Below are 15,473 nucleotides of genomic sequence, written 5' to 3'. Positions count from 1 at the left end.
AGCCATGTAAGGAACCTATCCCATTTTTATACCAACTTGGTAAACAAACTGTTCTTGATATTCTGTTCTACCAATCTACCCCATGATTAAAGTGTGTGTGTGTGTGGAACCAACAACCACAGTGGCTTAAAAACACATTAGGGGAGTGATGGTCTCAACACGGTGATGCAAAACACCCCCTGAAAAAACTTTCCCAGAGGTTCAGTGAATAAAAGGACAAATCCCACTTTTTTAGAACTCCGGAAGATGGTAGAGACTGAAGAAGAACTCTATAAATGCTGAATCAGGGATAAGGAAAAATACGTTATGGAGTCCCCATCCTGGAACACATCTTCCCTCCCTCTCGCTTGGTTCTGCACAGCTTGGGAGTTGCTCAGAAGCAATGGCCCAGGAGCCAGTCTACCTCCCTCTAAGGAGGTGCTGCTCTCAGCTGTAAGTTAGAACCCTACATAAGTCCAGGCACAGAGACTCAAATCCACAAATACCCAGGACGGAAAGGAGTGGCTGAGGAGTTCGGCACACAGAAGGGTGGGTAGGGCGCAGGTAACCCCAGTAGTGGTGTACTATTCACGCAATCCTGTTTCAGTTAGCTGGTCGACCTAAATGCCAAGCTGAATTTTCTGGAGTGACCCACTGTTCTGGATCGTTTCCATCTGGGTCAGCAAGGAAGAATACTCTAAAGGGAAGAAACCCATGACAGAAACATCTCAGAGCTTTTCTTGCTAAGTTCTAGCTAGAACTTCTAGACACAATGACTGTGGGCATCCTTTCTCGGTTCCAGATTGTAGAGGGAAAGTTTTATCTTTCACCCTCGAGTGGGATGTGAGCTGTGGATTTTCATATAGGCCTTTTTGTCATATTGAGGAAGTTTCCTTCTATTACTACCTCATGAAATGCTTTTTTTTTTTTTTTTTTTTAAGGAAGGAAGGATAGAAGGAAGGAAGGAAGGAAGGATAGAAGGAAGGAAGGAAGGAAGAGAGGGAAACATCTTTAAACATTTTCTTGTTTTATTGTATTTTGTTTTTCCGTTTTTTGTTACATGGGCTGGGGCCGGGAATCGAACCGAGGTCCTCTGGCATAGCAGGCAAGCACTTTGCCCGCTGAGCCACCGCGGCCCGCCTCATGAAATGCTTTTATAAATAAATGATGCTAGATTTTGTCCAATTGCTTTTCTGCATCAATCAAGATGATCATGTGTTTCCCCCCCCAATGTTGTAATACAGTGTATTATCTTAACTGATTTGTTCTGTTGTATCACCCTTTCATACCTGGGATAAAACCCACTTGATCATGGTGTATCATGCTTTAATGTGTGGTTGAATTCGATTTTAATGTATTTTGTTGAGGATTTTTGCATCTCTTTTCATAAGAGATAATGGTTTGTAATTTTCTTTTCTTATAGTAACTTGCTTCTGTATGAGGTCGATGCATGCTTCATAGAATGAGTTAGTGTTTCGTCCTTTCCAATTTTTAAAATAATTTGTGCAGGACTGGTCATAATTCTTCTTGGAATGGTTAGTAGAATTCACTTGTGAAGCTATCTGCCTGGGCTTTTCTTTGTTGTCAGGTTTTTGTTGATTGATTCAGTCTCTTTAGTACTGATTGGTTGTTCAATCTTCTATTTCCTCTAGAGTCTGGGTAGGGTGTTTCTAGAAAATTGTCTATTTCATTCTAGTTGCCTAATTTGTTGGCATGTAGTTTTTCATAATATCCTTTTAAGACTTTTTGATTTGTATGGTGTCCATAGTAATGATGTCTCCCTCTAATTTCTGAATTTATTTATTTACATCTTCTCTCTTTTCATATTTGTGAGTTTAGCTAAGGGTGTGTCGATTTCATTGATCTTCTCAAAGAACTGACAATTGGTTTTGCTGATTCTCTGTATTATATTTTATCAATTTCATTTATTTTGCTCTAATCTTTATTATTACCTTCCTTCTGCTTGCCTTGGGATTAGTTTGATGTTATTTTTCTATTTTTTCCTTGTGTGTACTTTGGTCTTTGACTGTATCTTTCCTCCGTTGTAATGTATGCAATTAGAGCTATAAATTTTTCTCTCAGCACATTCCATAAATTTTTGTTGTTGTTCCTTGTTTTAATTTATCTTGAGGTTTACTTTTTTTTGCAATTTATTCTTTGACCCAGTGATTGTTTCAGTGTGTTTTATTCAGCTTCCATACATTGGGGAATTTTCCCCAATTTGGAAATCAAAAATTTGTTTGATTGATTTCCAACTTCATTTCATTATGATCAGAATCATTTTTTTGTGAATTTGAATACTCTCTAATTGATGGAAACTTGTTCTTTGACCCAACAAATGGTATTTTTCTGAAAAATGACCTATGAGAATTGCCATGAATGTATTTCCTGTTGTAAAGTTCTGCATATGTCTGGTAGGTCCAGTTAATTTAACATATTATTCTAGTTTTCTGTTCCTTTATTGATCCTCTGTCTAGATGTTTTATCTATTGATGGGAGCAGTGTACTGAAGTCTGCAGAAATTATTGTAGATACATCTATGTCAGCCTTCAGTTTCTCCAATATTTGCATCATGTATTTTAGACCATCCTTCTTAGGTGCCGTATTAGTTAGTAAGGAATGTGATATACCAGAACTGGAACAGCTTTTTTAAAAAGGGGAATTCAATAAGTTCCAAGTTTATAGTTCTAAGGAAGTGAAAGTGACCAAATTAAAGCACCACTAGGAGATTACCTTCACTCAAGAAAGGCTGATGGGTCAGGAACACTTCTCTCTGTCAGTGGGGTAGACACGTGGCTGGCATCTGCTGGTCCCTTGCTCCTTGGGCTCTTGCTTTCAGCTTCTATTCCCATGAGGGTTCCCCACTTTGCTTCTCTGGGGCTAACTCACCTCCTTGCATCCCTTGGCTCCCTGCAGGTTCTGGTTGAACAACCATAGTGCTTTTAAAGTGTGACCATTTGATTGTGAAAACCTTGTTACTGACATTCCTTTTATACAGTGTATGGGCAGATGAGAATAAAACAAAAATGAATAAATAATATGGGAAGAGGGTGGCATGGGATGTTTTGGGGTTTCTTTTCACTTTTATTTTCAATATTATTCTTAGTTAATTTTTTGGAGTAAGGAAATTGTTTAAATATTGATTGTGATGATGAATGCACAACTATATGATGATATGGTGAACAACTGATTGTACAATTTGAAGGATTGTATGATATGTGAATATATAATATATCTCAATAAAATTGTATTAAAAAAGGGACCTCACATAAAACACTGGCAGCCTGCAGGATCTCATCCTTATGGAGATTTGATATTGATTACACCCTTTCCCTGAGTTCTGGGCCTATATTCTTGTGGGAAAGTCTGATTGGAGTTGATCTTATCTGCCAGAAAATAAGTGCTTAAATATTCTGATCAGTTAAAAAGAAGCTATGCTAGAGTTCAAGAAAAAGTTGAAATGACTGTCAAAGAAGAGATAGAGCTCAAAGCCTGCCAACCAGAAAGCCCTAAGTAAAAGAGTGAAATGACCTCCAGAACAAACTAATCAAGGAAACCAGATGCCTATACATCAGAAGAAATCATGAGATATACTAGGAGGAATGAAGATATACTAGGCCTGTAAAAGGAACAAACTAAAACTTCAAATGAGATTCAGGAGTTGAAACAACGAAGTAAAGATGTCCAAACAAATCTTCTAGAACAAATCGAAATCAAATCATTGAGGTGGAGGAAAACATGGCAAAAAGAGAAGAAAGGCATAAAGAAATTGTTGCAACCATATAGAAAAACTTGAAAGATTGAAAAAACAAATGGCAGAAATTATGGGACTAAAAGGCACAATGGAAGGGATGAAAAACACAATAGAGACATACAACAGCAGATTCCAAGAGGCAGAAGAAAGGATTAGTGAATGAGAGGACAAGATATCTGAAATCCCATACACAAAAAAAGAGATACGAAAAAGAATTGAAAAAAATATGAGCAGGGTTTCAAAGAATTGAATGACAACATGAAGTGCACAAATATACATGCTATGGGTGTCCATGAAGGAGAAAAGAAAGAAAAAGGGACAGAAAGAATAATGCAGGAAATAATCACTGAAAATTTCCCAGCGCTTCCGAAAGACATGAAATTACAGACCCAAGAAACACAGTATAACCAAAACAGAATAGATCTGAATAGAACAACTCAAGACACCTACTAATCTGCCTGCCAAATGTCAAAGGCAAAGAGAGATTTCTAAAAGCAACAAGAGAAAAATGATCCATCACACGCAAGGGAAGCTTATTAAGTATGTGTAGAAGTGAGAAAGAAGTGATATGATATATTTAGGATACTGAAAGAGACTTCTGGGAAGGTAAATGACTAGAATAGGCTGAGTTCACCCCTGCTCCAAAAAACAACTAAAGAAGTAACAGAAAAACAATCAGGACACAGTTCCAGGGTGTGAGTAACCTGATAGGGTCTTCTACACTATATAGGGAGGTACTAGATGATAAAGGTACTAGATGATTCGAAGCAGAGAATGGGGCGAAGGAAAGTGCCTCCTTCTGCAGCTTACTTGGGATATCAACACCCTCAAGCTCCACAGTCCAGACCTCCCTTGGGGAACCCAGAAGCAAGTAAACTTGCTTTTCCTGCTCAGAGAGACAATCCAGCTAGTGTGCAGAGCCTACCACTCCTATTTCCATACAGAGGCCTAGATCCTTCAAGAATGCATGGGTGGAAAGGCAGGGAGGAGAAAACAAACCACACTAAGCCCTGTATCCTTCCCCATGCCCCACTCCACACCCCAGCCCCTGTGTGCTCTGTGTCCTGCACACCTGAACCCGGCCCCATGCCCCATCCCACAAAATGCACACTCATGTCACACCTCATTGCCCCTGCACCCGTGTTCTGCAGCCCATGCCCAATCACCTGCACAACCATGACCCACCCCACACCCTGCTTTGCATGCTGCATGCCCCTGAACCAACCCATGCACCATGCCCCTGCGACCCCACACCCTGTGCCCCATGCACACTCTGCACCATGCCTTGTGCCCCTGAACCCCACCCTGTGTGCCACCCTGAATGCCACATCCCCATGCCACACCCCCACATGCCACACCCAAGGTAATGCTTTGCTGGCAGACATTTCTAGTTTGGCTGTGGACCAAGGCATTTGAAATACCCCAAACCACAGTCCAATGTTATTCCAAGCAGGAGGCTGGGGGCCACTTGACATATCAGGCTGACAAGTAGAATCACCACTGAAGTGCACACTGCCCATCCCCCAGCCCCAGAATTGACAGCTTCTGGCATGCCCTGGGACCAGCGGACCTGGCTGTAATTGCAACAGGTCTCCATCCAGCTCACCCAGCTGCTGTATTTGGGAAGAGTTTGGGCCTTTGGAGAAGAGAAGAACCAAGATCGTCATTTGCTGAAAAGAAACAAAAAACTACAGTCTGGCAGATAGCCTATCTGTCTAGCTTCAAACAGACCCTCAAGAACAGTTGCATCCCCTGCATGACATCTAGCACTTGGTTTGCTGGGGAATTACTGATGAATCAAGTTCAAAAGGAGACCTTTGGTGCAAACCCAAATACAAAACCTTAGTGATTGAGGGAAATCAACTTTTAAAATAACTCTAAAAAAATAATAAAATACCTCAAAGCCAACGGAAAATCACAAAGAATATGAAGATGCAGGCAGGTATGCTCAGCCAAATTACCAAATTAAAACACTAGAGGATCTGATATTGGTATAGCTACTCCTGCTATCTTTTGGTTACAGCTTGCATGGAACAACTTTTTCCATACTTTCACTTCAAATCTATTTGTATCCTTGGGTTAAAGATGAATCTCTTACTAGAGGAGACACAGACTTTGGAACAACTATCAAAGATGTTCAGACAAGTCTACTAAGTAAATTTAATGGGCTGGGTAATGACATAAAGAATATCAAGAAAGCACTGGAAGAGCATAAAGAAGAATTTGAAAGAATAAGTAGAAAAATAGCAGATATCACAGAGATGAAAGTTACTGAGGGCAAAATTACAATTATACTGAAGACATGCAACAGCATATTTGAAGAGGCAAAAGAAAGATTAAGCAAAATAGAGAACGTGATGATTGAATTCATATGCACAAAAAAATAAATGGCAAAAAATAGAAAAATTGAAATAGGATCTCAGGAAAATGTCGGACAATATGAAGCACACAAATGTAGAAGTCATCAGTGTTCCCAAAGGAGAAGACAAGATTAAAGAACTGGGAAGATTAGTTGATGAGATAAACCAATCCTTACAGAAGACATAAATATGCAAATCAAAGCAGTCCAATGAACTATAAAAAGAAGAAACCCAAATAGGCCTACTCCAAGACACATATTAATCAGTCTGTCAGATGATGAAGAGAAGCAGTGTCCTGAAAGCAGCAAGAGAAAATAGATTCACTACCTGTAAGGGGAACCACATAAGATTAAGTTCAGACTAATCAACAAGCACCATGGAGACAAGAAGGCAGTGGTATGATATATTTAAGGTTCTGAAAGAAAAAGACTACCAGCCAAGAATTCTTTATCCAGAGACATTGTCCTTCAAAAGTGATAGAGAGTTAAAAATTTTCACAAACAAACAAAGGCTGAGGGAATTTACCAACAGAGGTGTGGCCCTGCAAGAAATACTAAAGAGAGCTCTGTCAGCTGAAAAAAAAAAGACAAGAGAAGGAAGTCTGGAGGAAGGCACAGCATTGTAGAGTACCAGTAAGGATAATTTAAAGGATAAAAAAAGAAAGAGGAAAAAGAACATATAGATCTGACAAATAAAAAACCAAAGGATAAGATGGTAAATTCAAGAAATTTCTTTACAATAATAATTTTGAATTTAATGGACTAAATCATCAATTAAAAGATGCAAATTGGCAGAAAGGATTAAGGAATATGATCTATATGTTGCTTACAAGAGATTCATCTTTAACCCAAGAGTACAAATAGATTTGAAAGTGAAAGGATGGAAAAAGTTGTTCCATGCAAGCTGTAACCAAAAGAAAGCAGGAGTAGCTATACCAATATCAGACAAAATAGACTTTAAATGTAAAGTTGTCATAAGAGACAAGGAAGAACACTACATATTAATAAAAAGGACAATTCACCAAGAAGAAATAATCATAAATGTATATGCTCCTAAACAATGAGCACCAAAGTACAAAGGTAAATCTTGGTGAAATTGAAGGGAGTAATAAAAATTTGAATAGTGGGAGATTTCAATACACCATTCTTTCCTATAGATAGAACAACTAAACAGAGGATTGATGAGTAAAAAGAGAACTTAAAAAATTGAGAAATGAATTAGACCTAACAGACATATAAAGATCATTACACCCCAAAACACTAGGCTATACATTCTTTTTTAGTGTTCATGGAAAGTTCTCCAGGATAGATCATATGTGGGGCACAAAACAGGACTTCATAAATTAAAAAATATAGAAATTATTAAAAGCACTTTCTCTGATCATGGTGGAATGAAGATGGAAATCAATGAACCAGAATTTTCACAAATAAATGAAGATTAAATAATGCAGTCTAAAATATCAGTGGGTTGAAGAAGCAATTGCTAGAGATTTTGGTAAATATCTGGAGAAGAATGAAAATGAAAAAACAACATATTAAAACTTACAGGATGAGACAAAGGCTGTGCTGAGGAAGAAATTTTCTGCCCTAAATGCAAATATTTAAAAAGAAGAAAGAGCAAAAATTGAGGACTTAACTGATCACCTGGAAGAGCTAGAGAATGAAGAGTAAATTAACCCCAAAGCAGATCGAAGAAGAGAAATAACAAAAATTAAAGCAGAATTAAATGAATAGGAGAACAAAAGAAGAGTAGAAAGAATAAATAAAACCAAAAGCTCTTTATTTGAGAAACTCAATAAATTGATGGCTGATAAATTAAAAAGAAGAGAGGCTGCAAATAAAGAAAATAAAAAATAAGAGGGGGGTCATTACCATGGAAACTGAAGAAATAAAAAAATCATAGAAGGATACTATGAGCCAAAAAACAATAAGCCAAAAAAACTAGACAACTTAGATGAAATGGACAAATTCCTAGAAACACACAAACAACATACACTGACTCGAGAAGAAATAGAAGATTTAAATATGCAGATCACAAGTAAACAGATTGAATCAGTAATCGATAATCTTCCTACAAAGAAAAGCAAAAGGTCAGATGGCTTCACTGGGGAATTTTAACAAACATTTGAGAAAGAACTAACACCAATCATGCTCAAATTCTTCAAAAAATATGAGGAAAAGGAACACTACCAAATGCATTTTATGATGCTAACATCACTGTAATAATAAAATTGGAAAAGGCTCTATAAGAAAGGAAAAATACAGGCCAATAACCCTAATGAATATAGAGGCAAACATTCTCAACAAAATACTAGCGAATCAAATCGAGCAACACATTAAAAGAATTATACACCATGAGAAAGTAGGGTTTATACCAGGAATGCAAGGAGGGTTCAACACAGGAAAATCAATGTAATACAGCACATTAGTAAATCAAAAGTGAAAAAAATCACATGATCATCTCATTTGATGCTGAAAAATCATTTGACAAAATTCAGCATCCTTTTTGGATAAAAACAATTCAAAGGTAGTTTCCTCTAAGCTTCCTCATTATGAAAAAGGGCTTATGTGAATAACACATAGCCAGCATTGTAGTCAATTATGAGAGAGTGAAAACCTTCTCCCTAAGATTGGGAATGAGACAAGAATGCCCTTTGCCACCACAGTTATTCAGCATTGTACTAGAAGTTCTAGCCAGAACAATCAGGCAGAAAAAGAAATTAAAGGCATCCAGATCAGAAAGTAAGAAGTCAAACTCTCATTTTTTGCAGATGACATGATACCATAGTTGGAAAATCCTGAAAAATCTATGACAAAGCTTCTTGAGTTAATAAACAAATTCAGCAAAGTGGCAGGACATAAGAAGCAAAAATCAGTAATGTTTCTATACACAAGCACTGACCTGAAGAGACAATTAAGACATTCCAAACAGCAATTAAAAGAATCGAGTACCCAGGAATAAACTTAACTAGGGATATTGAGGACATTTACACAGAAAACCCCAGAAATTGCTAAAAGAATTCAAAGAAAATCTAAATAGGCGGAAAGATATTCTCTGCTCATGGATAGGAAGGTTAAACGTAGTGAAGACGTTAATTCTAACCAAATTGACCAACAGATTCAAGGCAATACCAATGAAAATTCCAACAACCTACTTTGAAGACTTGGAAAAGCTAGCTATCAAATTCATTTGGGAGGGAAACAGACCTTGAATTGCTAAAAGTACCCTTAAAGAGAAGAATGAAATGGGAGGATGAACACTTCCTGACATCAAAACTTATTATAAAGCCACAGTGTTTAAAACAGCGTGGTACTGGCACAAAGATGGAAGTATTGACCAATAGAATCAAATCAAGAGTACAGAAATAGACCATCAAATCTAGATCAACCTATCTTCAACAAGGCCCCCAAATCCTCTGAACTGGGATAGAAGTCTTTTCAATAAACAGGCATGGGGGAACTGGATGTCAGTAACAAAAACAATGAAAGGGGATCCTCACCTCACACCCTATACAAAAATTGACTCAACATGATTGAAAGACATAAATGTAAGAACCAGTACCATAAAACTTCTAGTGGAAAATGAAGGGAAACATCTTCAATGCCTAGTAATAATAGGTAGCTTCCTAACCTTTACACCCAAAGCACGAGCAATGAAGAAAAAAATAGATAAATGGGAACTCTTCAAAACCAAATGCTTTCGGGCCTCCAAAGACTTCATCAAAAAGGTGAAAAGGCAGCCAACTCAATGGGAGAAAATATTTGGAAACCACATATCTGATAAAGGTTTGATATCCTGTGTACATAAGGAAATCGTACAACTCAGCAACAAAAGAACAAACAGCCCAATTATAAAATGGGTGTCTGGGTGACGCCTGAGACTCAAGAGTAGGAGTTCTGTAGTTCTGAAAGTCAGCATTGCCACATACAACAACTGTTAAAAAAAAATAGAAAAAGAGATCAGGCTTCATTTAGAGATTTGAATGAAGCTGATCAGATCGGGACTAAGGTAAATCAGAATACAGGTTTAAGGAGGACATTGTATTTTAGAACTTCACATACTGTATGAGATCAAAGGAAGAGAGGATTATTTTGTCCATGACCTAAATTTTCTGCAGCAAGTAATCTAACCCAAACTGTCTGAATAGCCCATTTAAACAACCCAAACACATGGAGCCCAGAATGGGAATGAGGGCTTGTAATTCTGTATAGCTTAATGTAATGCCCAGAGACCCTGCTCATATTTTTCTATTATTTTCCCTATATTTTCTTTTGTGCATTGGATTTCAGATGTCCTGCCCCCTAGCCTACTAATCCTTTCTTCTGCCTCTTCAAATCTGTTGTTGCAGGTTTCTATTGTTTTTTCATCTCTTGTATTGTGCCTTTCATTCCATAAGTTCTGTGATTTGTGTTTTCAAACTTCAGATTTCTTCTTTTTGTTTGCTCAGTGCCTTTTTTATATCTTCCCTAAACTCATTGATTTGACTTTTGATGAAATTTTCCACATCTGCTTGAACAACCTGAATTAGTTGTCTCAACTTCTATATTTCATTTGAATTGTTGGTTTATTTCTTTGACGGGGCCACATCTTTGATTTTCCTAGTATGACATTATTTTTTTGCTGGCCTCTAGGCATTTTATTTCTTTAATTAGTTTTTTCTGGAGGTTGTTTTCATTCTTTTACATAGGGTTTTCTTGCTTGATTGAATATACTGATGTCCACATATTTATTGTGCTCTTACACAGGAACTGCTTTAGGGAGTGTAATCAAAGCAAGATTATTTTTGAATATCTGTCATGCCAGCAAAGCTACATGTTTTCTTTTCAGGTCTCTTCAGACTCTAGAGTCAACATCTTTGAGAACAATTGCTTCTGCAGTTTGCCACATCAGCAGAGCACGGTTTGCCTATGCCCCATGTCCTCGACTTCCCGCCAACTTCCAGAGCCCTCATGGCTGGTCTCCAACAGAAAAGCTTAATTCTTCCCTTGCCTGGGCAATGCTGGAGCCTCAGAAGCCTTCCAGTTCCATTAAAGAGTAGAAAAAAAGCCTTTTCAGAGCTGGACACTGTTGCTTCCTATGAAACAGAGCTCGAAGGATATTAAGGAATGATGAGAAAGAAAGAAAAGAAAGAAAGAAAAGAAAGAAAGAAAAGAAAGAAAGAAAGAAAGAAAGAAAGAAAGAAAGAAAGAAAGAAAGAAAGAAAGAAAGAAAGAAAGAAAGAAAGAAAGAAAGAAAGAAAGAAAGAAAGAAACAGACAGATGGGTTCAGGGGGTCTGAAGCTTAACTTTAACAGACAACAGACTTCAGACAATTTATTCTTAACCAGATCCTGGTTATATACTGCAGGATGACAAAAGGTGTGCATGCATTTCCTGAGGGAACAAAGTTCTTATCTTTCAGCGTTCTTCCTTCATACTTAAAATAACCATTTGGGGTAAACAAACATTCTCTTCCTCCCAGACTGTTCTACATAAATCAGATAACATAAAGCAGCTTACTGCTGCCACCACCCTAATGCCATCTACTCATGTTAATCCTGTCTGCTACATTTCCCCCCTTTTATTTTATAAGCCGAGGTGACTGTGCCTGTCTTAGGTTGCCCTTAGGCTCTGAAGGAAGGGTCTTACCCATCTTTGGCTACCAGTCAAGCCCCCTGACTTTGATTCAGGAGGAAGCCAAGAGTTTTTGCAAGAATCACATGGTTAGCACGGCTTTGCTTAGTGACTGTGCCTGGCTTAGGTTGCCCTTAGGCTCTGAAGGAAGGGTCTTACTTGTCATTGGCTATCGGTCAAGCTTTCTGACATTGATTATTTGTTGTTAAACACAGCTGAGGAGGAAGAGAAAAAGTATAAACAGCCGCAAACTTAACAATGCAGTTCCAGTGACCACAGCCACTGTGATAATTCTAATGAGTCCAATGACAGCTATAATGAGTCCAATTAGTCTCTTAGTCCTTTTCAGATATTCTTTTGCCAGATGGATCAGGACTTGTGTTTCTGGAGAGGACTGCCAGGATCTTGACATCTGCACTGGCAGCCAAATACCTCTTCTCCTTGCTGCTACAATCGTCTCATTTTCCTGCAACACAAATGCTTGGAGACAAGTGAATAGAGAATAATTCTCACAATCAAAAGTTTGATTTCCTATATGTATATAGTGTTTATGGCTGCTATTTAAAGAGAAGTTATAGTTACTAGAATTTACTATGAAAATTGGTGCCAGTCCTAGGAAAATTTCCCATAAATTTCTCTGAATAATGTATCTATCATCCCAAATTTTGGCACAAATCATCCTCTATGTAATAAACTGATTTAGCTTGCCTGTCCATATAGTCTCCGTTATCTTTGACCCCAGAGGGGCTGCATCTTACAATTCCATAGGAATAATTAATTATGAAAACTGCTTGATCCATATGACATAACTGCTATCCATTCCAACTTTCTTTCCCATCTAACAGGCAAGTATCCTTTGTTTCCATAGAGTTATGCATATGAGTCTTTCTAAAAATGAAAGAGTTAAATTTGACATCATTTTTCTTCTTCCTTAAGTAGTTTTGGAAGCCTTGAATCTACTGGGCCTGGGAATCCTAAACTAGTATTCAGATATTTTGGTAAGGTTGGATTGGCCCATATTAGGGCCCACAGCAGAGGTGGGTTAGGAATATAAGCCCAATAAGTATAAATATGTCCCTGTCCTTCAGCAATAAAAGTTATTTGTCCTATAATGTACATTACCCATTTAGTTGTTTGTTTTTGTCCGGGTCTACATGTATGGGGTTTATTCTCTTTGAGGGAATCCAAACCGAGGTTCCATCATCTGCAATGACAAGAGCTAATCCCCTACCCCACACCTTTATCATGCTTGGTTTCCGTAACTCATCTTTAACATTTTCCCATTAGATCGGCTGCAGCTGCAGTTCTGTTTGGATTGTATCATTTTTCTTTTCCAAATTACTAAAATGTTGTTCTGCAGGAGTCTGTGATGAATTATCATAAATGTTTAAAAAATTTAAAGTAAACAGTGGTTTTGCTAATTGATTTTTTAGGTGTACTTATTTTCATAACATCATCTTCCTGACCATCATCTCCCCCTTTTTGTTTCAAGAGCATAGACTTTAGCATCCAGTTTGTCCATTCAATAATTCCTTGCCCAGAGGGATTATGTGGAATTCCTGTGATATGAGTAATATGAAAAGTAGTACAAAATTCATGAAATTGCTTTCCTGCATAAGCAGGACCACTGTCCATTTTAATAGATTGAGGGCATCCCATAACAGAAAAGCATTAAGTAAATGTGATCAAACATGGCAGAAACTTTCTCCAGATTGTGCGGTAGCCCAGATGAAATGAGAACAGGTGTCTATGATAACATATACATACTGCATTTTACCAAAATGTGAAATATGAGTAACATCCATTTGCCATAATTCATTTACTTTTTGACCTCAAGGATTAACCCCTGATGTAAATGGGAGTGTATTTAAAGGCCCACATTTTGGACAAGTCCTAACAATGTCCTGAGCTTGCTGTTTAGATAAAGGTGGAAATTTCTTTCACAGCCCTTTGCTATTGATATGAGTCAATTTGTGAAATGCTGTGGGATCCTGAATTACCCCCACAAGAGTATTTGCTTGCTGATTTTGTAATGACAAAGGACCTGGATGGTTAGTATGAGCTTTTATAAGCATGATAAAAAGAGGATTAATTTGATTTCTGACTAATGTTTGTAAATGTAAAAACATTTGGGACAATTCATCTCCTTCAAACAAAGAAGCTGAATCAAAGTAAGTAACTGTTTGGCAGACATATTTAGATTAAGAGATTGTGGGAAATTTTGCAATACTTGAATTATAGCTGCTAATTCAGTACACTGGGCTGCAGTATAAGGTGTTTTCCAACTTTTGTTTTCCCCTGGGGTAACATATGCAGCCTGCCCATTACTACTACCATCAGTAAAGACAGTAATGGCTCCCTCCAGTGGGGAAGCCCGAACTATTTTAGGCAAGATCCATTGTGTTCTTTTTAGGAATTGTAAAAGTTTTGACATAGGCAAATGATTATCAATTTGTCCTTTAAAGTCACTTAATGCTATTTGTCAAGAGGTATTGAAGATAAATAGACTTTGAAACTCTCCCTTTGTGAGATCACACACTATGTGATTAGGATTGTGACTTCTTAATTGATAATATCTTTGGTGACCTTTGGCTATTAAAGAAATGATTTTTTGCAGATATGTATTTAAGCGTTTTTGTGAATTGTTTGGTAAAAAAAAATCCATTTTAAAACACCATCTTGCCAAAATAAGCCTGTGGGAGATTGCAAGGTAAAGAAAATAATGAAATCAACAGGCTTTTCTATATCTATTTGTACAAGCTGCCCTTCTTGAATGCATTGTTCGATTAACGGTAATTCTTGTTCAGCCATAGCTGTTAACTGCCTTTTGCTTAATAAATCAGAATCTCCTTATAAGCACTAAAGTGGCAGGTAGCAAAAATGAAAGCTGAGTATCAATAGTGACATGTACCCATAATAAATGACCAGATTTTTTTAAATTGAATTCTTTGGATTGACTGAAAAAGAATGTAGGGATAAGGATTCTTTATAATTGGTTGTGCATTTTTGCTGATTTTAAATTTATTGCATACAGTTTTTATGATATTTTTCTATGATAGTGGTCAAATTCCAATTTGCTTACATGACCGGGCCCAGTTGGGTCCTCTGGGAACTGGCTGGGGACCAAGAGGAGCTTCCTGGGACTTAGATATCTTTATTAAAGTACACCTCCTTCTGGAAGGATAGCCAGTCCTCCCAGCTAGAGTGCACACTTTAACTATTTCTTACTAAGGTCATGTAATAGCAACATCAGTTGCATGCAACGGCAACATCTGGTGAACAGAACAGAATCCACAAGTATATTTTCTCCTTATTCAGCCCTCAAATCTGATTTGCTCCTGATATAAGCCATGGTTATTTTGGGATAAATTTAGTTTATACATATGTAGTTTATATAAGCACTGGACAAAGCATTTAAATATTTTGGCTTAAAGGAATTTAGGTATTTATATGATTAGAATATTATTTAGACAGTGTCATGTGTTAGGAACATGTGTCAACTTGGCCAAGTTGTGGTACCAGTTTATCTGATTGGGCAAGTGCTGGTCTGTCTGTTGCAATGAGGACATTTCATAGGATTAGGTCATGATCATGTCAGCTGCATCCACAGCTGATTCCATTTGTAATCAGCCAAAGGGGAGTGTCTTCTACAATTATTGATGCTAAATCTAATCATGGGAAGCCTTTTATGGAGGACCCAGAGGAGACAGATTCCATTCCTGCTTCGGCTGGTGAGCCTCTCCTGCGGAGTTCATCTAGACCATCCAT

This window comes from Tamandua tetradactyla, chromosome 11 (genome assembly GCF_023851605.1).
Source record: "Tamandua tetradactyla isolate mTamTet1 chromosome 11, mTamTet1.pri, whole genome shotgun sequence".
In the NCBI taxonomy this organism is placed as follows: Eukaryota; Metazoa; Chordata; class Mammalia; order Pilosa; family Myrmecophagidae; genus Tamandua; species Tamandua tetradactyla.
Note: the sequence above shows the minus strand (reverse complement) of the source record.